Source organism: Ciconia boyciana, chromosome 10 (assembly GCF_034638445.1).
Source record: "Ciconia boyciana chromosome 10, ASM3463844v1, whole genome shotgun sequence".
NCBI lineage: Eukaryota > Metazoa > Chordata > Aves > Ciconiiformes > Ciconiidae > Ciconia > Ciconia boyciana.
Window position 1 is genome coordinate 28,553,058 of NC_132943.1, and position 6,092 is coordinate 28,559,149.

Consider the following 6,092-nt stretch of genomic DNA (forward strand, 5'->3'; position numbering starts at 1 on the left):
ACTCATCTTTAAATAACTAACCCAATATGACCCCAGCAGTCACTTTCACTGCCTTTGACAAGCATGATTTGATACTCTCTAGCCTAAAACGTCCAACTCTGCCTCCTCCACTGATCACTGACTCTTTCTCCTTTTTATCTTTTGCCTCTACTTCCTGTGAGTCTACTTCCTAGTTCAAGTAGCTAAATTTGGACTAAAGGGTCAACAGGGAATAACTGCACTCTCTGAAGAGCACAACACCCAGGCATAAACCCATGAATGGAGAGCAGAAAACCTGGGCTTCAACCTGGAGCAAATCATTCAGCCACACATACACACACACACTAGCAGACCGAACACTGAGGAATGAGAAAGCTGCACAGTGAAGGGAGGAAGAACAAATACAGACTTGTCTCATTTTGCCCTAATTCATATCACCAGTTTAAAGTCGAACAATTTGAATTGCTGTTCATAGGCCATAGCCATGGCATGTAGTTTGTGAAGATGGGAAATCTTAGTACCACAGTAAGAATGTTTTGTTTTGTTTCCAAACAGTGCCAGATAGCTCTGAATTGCTGAAAAGGGGCCAGTGCAGCATGCAACCTGGCAGTAAGTCAGCAGAATTAGAATAGGATGCTAAAAATCTGAAACCCCCAAAGGGAAGTTTAAATGATAAATGAGAAGAAGCAAGCCCATCTTGCATATTGACCAAATACTGTGAACATTAAGAACTGCTTCCATTTGTTTGCTCTTTCTTTTTTTAATTTGTACATTGACAGATGACTGCCATTGCTATTCTCTCCAAAGTGACACATCCATCATCATTTTTGAAGGTTTCTGCTTTGGTTTCAGACTTCTGAAGAGATGCACTGTTGTTGTTACTCTTCTGCTCTCTTTAATAAAAACTCCTTCAAGGATACTAGGAACTGAATCATCAATATTTAAAACATCAAATGTTGAAGTATACTCAGACAACTCCACCATCTGCTACACTGTGGCAGTTTTCATGCCGCCGCCGCCCCCCCCCCCCCCCCCCATGTGAAGTATCACTTCAGGAGATGTGGAGCTCTTTAAGACCCAGTCAAGTTTATGGATACATTGTATACAAATTAGTCACCCTTGTCCTTAAATTATTACTGAATTAGGAAAAACTGTTAAGCCATGACACAGTAGGGGAAGACAGGAGTTTTAGAATCAAATCTGTCAAAATTTTTAACCTTTTAGCAGACTATAGTGAGGCCATCTCTGAACATCTCTTCAGCTAAGACGTCTGAAAATCCTATAAAATATTGTAACTGGAAGCTTATTTCTACAAAAGAATTTATCCTATTTAGACTTACAAAAGCATCAGTATTAACACTTCATGTTCTTATAACAGTGTCTGTATAGATCAAACTCTGCATTAAAACAGATATAAAGGTTTCTGGGAGGCCGTTAGGAAACAAAATGAGGCACAAATCCCTGGAATGTACAAGGGAAAACACACTTTATAACACCATAATCAGGAATTCAAAAGATCAACCACTGGCAGACTAAGTCAGACAGAAAGTACATTCTTGCGTTCAAGATCTGTAAAGAAACCCTTAAACTGTGAAATATACGTTACAGGAAACTTCTGCCCCCACAGTCATACCTCATTTTATCTCCTCATCTTTTCTAAACTGTCAGAAACTGTCCTTCTGACAAGCACCTTGCAAACAACTTTTCAATTGCATCAGAGAACCTCCAAATACACTTGAAAGTTACAGTCAAATAAAGCTCTGCCTATTTATAAGACCACACGCCATTGACAGAAGATTTTGAAAGTTTGCTAACAAGGCTATGGCATTCCCAGTGGGCTCCTTTGAATTTTTAGGGTTTAGTTTGGATTTGGCAAGTGGCTTTCATTTGAGCAAGGGTTCCCCAGGAATTCTGCCACCAGGAATGACTGAAGAGACATATCCTTTCTGCTCACACCCCTTCTCCTGCCAGTTCCACATAACATGAGTTCATGTTGATTCTTTAGCAGCCTGCAACAGGAATTAGTTTGCAGACACCATGGCCTGAAAGAGCTGTATCCTGTGACACTTTCAGCTACTAAGCATCAATGAAATAGTTTGCAGGAAAAGGCCCAGCTGATGAATCGAAAAAAATAAAACCCAGTTCCTCCTAAATTACCCACCTTGCATCATACAGAAACCTTCAAAATGCCGCAGTCTACTTTAGCTTTTGAACTTCTTTAAGCTACTAGTAAGAACAAAAAACTTAAATGACAAAAATCGGTAAGTTAAAAGTTCAAAATGTGCTAAAATGATCAGAATTTCTGCTCAAAATTTTCTTCATTAACAATTATTGCATATTTCACTGCAGAAAAAAAAAGTAAGTCCTTAGGAAAGCTGAATGCTAATTTTAAAGCAATCAAAAATGCATAGATGTTTTAAATTACAAGAAATGGCTCTGTAACATCTTGACTAAACAGAAGCAGATGGTTTACATGGCTTTACTGCTTAATTAAACATTATATATTCTATAAAATGATATCTGATGGCATTCTTTCCAATTGGCTTTCTAAATTTAAATTACAAAGTAATTTTATGTATGCACCATATTAACCAGAAAATTAATTAAAATATTCATACTCAATACTAACTTACCAACCTAGTTTCTATTTTCTAATACATGTGAAAAACCTAAGTGTTCACCTCTTTTCTATTTCTTCTTCATGATAATACTAACATTTTTTCATAACTCTACTGGGTTCCTTTATTTCAAATAGCCCTAATTTAAAATTTTAGATTTTCCCTTCCTATCCCCTTTACAAAAACAAAAATAGCAAAACAGGAAAAATAAGATGTAATTTATTTTATGAAGACCTTAAAACCAACTCCAAACAAGATACAGGTACGGATGCTACTATGATACCTGATGAGTGTAAAAGATCTGAGAGAGATGATAATGAAGAAGGTTTAAAGAACCATGTCATGAAAGACAGAAAACTGGGAAAAGGGATGCCCCCCCAAGTTCCCCAGGGGAAAATAAAATCAGGTTACATAGTTCCACAAAGCCATAATCACACAGTTGGAAGAAAAAGAGTGATGCAAAGAAAAGACTGAGCATAGTGGGTAAAGTTTTCATAAAATCTTTACCGAGTACAAATTTGATGTGGTAATTCCAGCAAAAGGAAGGGTTTCACAATTATTTATAGTTACTGGCATGACTTTTTAAAGCTGATTCAAAACACACATAGTAAAAGGTAGAAATAGACACAACAATATAATCACTGAGCGAGGGGCTTGTTTAACCGTGTGACTACTAAAGACAACCTTAGATTAGAATGAACTTCATTCCGTTCTCATGGCTTATAGTTCAAATTGGCAAAAAAGGTAACATAATTTATTGTGTGCATAAATGGCCCTGCTCAGTTACACTTCAGTATGATCCTTACGTACGTAAGCAAATGCCTATCACAAAGTGAAGCATGAAGTTGCTATTAAGTGACTTACTTAGGAGTCACGTAAAGTCATTAGGGTCGCAAGTCATTACACCCTCCATGTAAATCAAAAGCTCTAGCATTAGGGCATGTTGCACATTTTAAGCTACAGCAGCTTTTCCTGGTTCTTTCTGGGCACTTGTTCAACACTCTGCAGCTCAGAATTCCACAAAACTTTGGGGGCCTCACCTGCTCCTCTTGACCCAGTGCAAGCTTACACCAATGAGCACGGTAACAAACCAAAACTTGAATAGATATTCCTTAATTGATGAAATGCAGCTATGTCACAGCACAGGTCTTTATATATGACCAGTACAGTGTAGAAAGATAAATAACCCTACTTTTCCATCTAGACACGCAGACTTGTATTTTGATTAAAAATAGAGTTGCAAAAAAAGAAAAAAAAACCCACAAAACAAAAAACTGAAGCATTTTATTGAGTAAATCAGAATATCAACTTGAAAAAAGTTGTAGTAATATGATAAAACTAGGATAGTTAGCTGTTAAAGTGATCAGAATCCTTAAGACTGCATAAGAGTGTCTGCTCCTCATCCCCTTTAACACTCAAATTAGACATTCAAAACCACTGACAAAAAGAACAGCAGAATAACCTGTGGAACTCACTACCATTAGGAATTAAAGCAAATACTTTAGTGAATATTTTTAGACATGCATTGTTTTCAAAAACATAACATTAATTTAAATTAAGTTAAAGTTATTATTAAAGTTTTAATCATGACTGAAGATCAAGAAATGCCTATTCTTGTATTCCTCTCTAGCTAAACAAGAGAGCTTTTACACTTTTCCACAATACATCATGCATTGCCTTCTAGCTGGATATGAGTTCAGAGAAAGAACTGATTTTGCTTACCTAGCACTTGCTTATATTCCTCTAAGTGAAGCTTGGGCTGAAAAAAAGGAAAAAACACTTGACAGTTAGTTACACTAAACTAACTTAGAACTGGCACATTTCATATGTTTTAGCATGCATTATTTCCTTAATACCCTTGAGAGACTTCATGTATCATCGCGTGCTAAATGAACTTTTAGCAATTGCAAGACAACATCTCCGTCCCATCTGGAAGATCCCAAGTCACTGAATATGCACATAGAGATAAATGCTGCAACAAAAAGTCAGTCCTTCTATAAGAAGTCTCATTTAAATTCTGAAAATTGAAAATTAAAAACAAAGAAACCATCCACTAACCTACTTTGTCACATAACCATTAGGAAGGAAATATAAATGTTTCAGCAGAGATGTTTTTCATCATTGGTTTCAGAGATGTTTTGATTTCTGTAAATTTGTAATAACATGAAAATTATAAATTTCATGAGAAATTATAATTTCTCAGGTATACTCTACTGGAGTATAACATTTTTGTCTTTGATGACGAAACAGTTTTTTTCCCAAAATATTTCACAATGGAAACGTTTGTTCACATAGCTAAGACTGAGAAGCAAACACAACAAGCATGAATCAATTCACTTTCAACAACGAGCCTTAGGTGCTTCTATGTCAATTCACCATTGGCTGAAGTATCTAACTCATGTTTGGTTATGTCTATGTAAACGAGATGAAGTTCAGAGAGAGAACCGTAAGACTATTTGACATAATGTCAAACAAAGCAAGTGCACAGAAGGGCAAACTGCAAGAAATTCTGGATTATAGGCATTGCAATATAATCCAGAATTATCTTTAAAACAGATAATTCTTGCAAAGATTTCTTGCAATGTATATGTATTTGAGAACCTGCTTTCCAGGCCCTGTTCATAAACCCAAATATGTTTTGTCTCCACAAATAATAACAACTGGCAGCAAGCACAGTAGGTCTTAACCACACTTGAACTTTCAAAAGAAGTCCACCCCATCCCCCAAAGCACCCTACCGCTTCCCAATCCCTTCATAACCCTCGGCCTGGCATACTGTACTTAGCTGTTAGCCTGACCTCAGTGAGGAAGAGCACCCCAGTGCCCTCCCGAGGGGATCCAGCAACCCGAGTTACACTTTGTGTGTTATTTGCTCCGCTGTCCTCTGCCCAGCGGGAAGCCTCTGGCAATGTCTTAGGCCTGTTTGTTTTCAGACATTTACGCCACTGTGGACGTGTGACAGGAGAGGCAAGTGACCGACTGTGGGGAGACCACCCCGGTGCATCCGCCTGCCCTTGGGAGCCTCTCTCCACCACCAGCCTCGTCAAGGGCAGCTCCCCGCGCTGCAGAGAAACGCCCCTGAGGAAATGGACCTCCTCGCTGTCTTTTATCTGTAGAGACTTGCGAGACAGCTTCGGACACGGTTCTGGGCTCAGGTGAGGGCACAGACTGGAGAGCCTGCGGCGGGCTCTCCTCAGCAGCCACACCGGGCTCTCCTCAGCAGCCGCACGGCACCACCCTCCTCCTCCACCCTACCACTTGCACCTCTTTATTCCCACCCCCCTCGGCCTGCCGGCGGCTCCCTAGGGACGCGGCTGGGCCCTCCTGCGTAACGGCCGCCTTCGGGCCCCGCCATGGTGCCGAGCACCCGCATCACCGCCGGCCGCAGGCGGCAGCGGCGGAGGCTGCCGAGGGCAGGGGGCGGCAGCCGAGGCGGGGCCGGCTGTGGAAGGGGCGGGCTGGGGCTGCGGCGCCCCGGCAGGGAGCGGCCGGGAGG

At 40.1% G+C, this 6,092-nt stretch overlaps 1 protein-coding gene across 5 annotated transcripts in view; it reads right to left on the bottom strand.

The window, feature by feature from the left end:
• Window positions 1-6,092, bottom strand: part of PDE1A (phosphodiesterase 1A) — a 233,792-nt gene that overhangs the window by 227,116 nt on the left and 584 nt on the right. For 4 of the 5 annotated variants that reach the window (XM_072874738.1, XM_072874735.1, XM_072874736.1 and 1 more), the window contains exons 1-2: window positions 5,395-5,750; window positions 4,320-4,356 (exon numbers count right to left, since the gene is read on the bottom strand). The gene's annotated coding sequence lies outside the window, so the exon portion shown is untranslated. Of the gene's footprint in view, window positions 1-4,319; window positions 4,357-5,394; window positions 5,751-6,092 lie in introns of those variants that run through there. The other variant, XM_072874737.1, reaches the window with a different exon arrangement.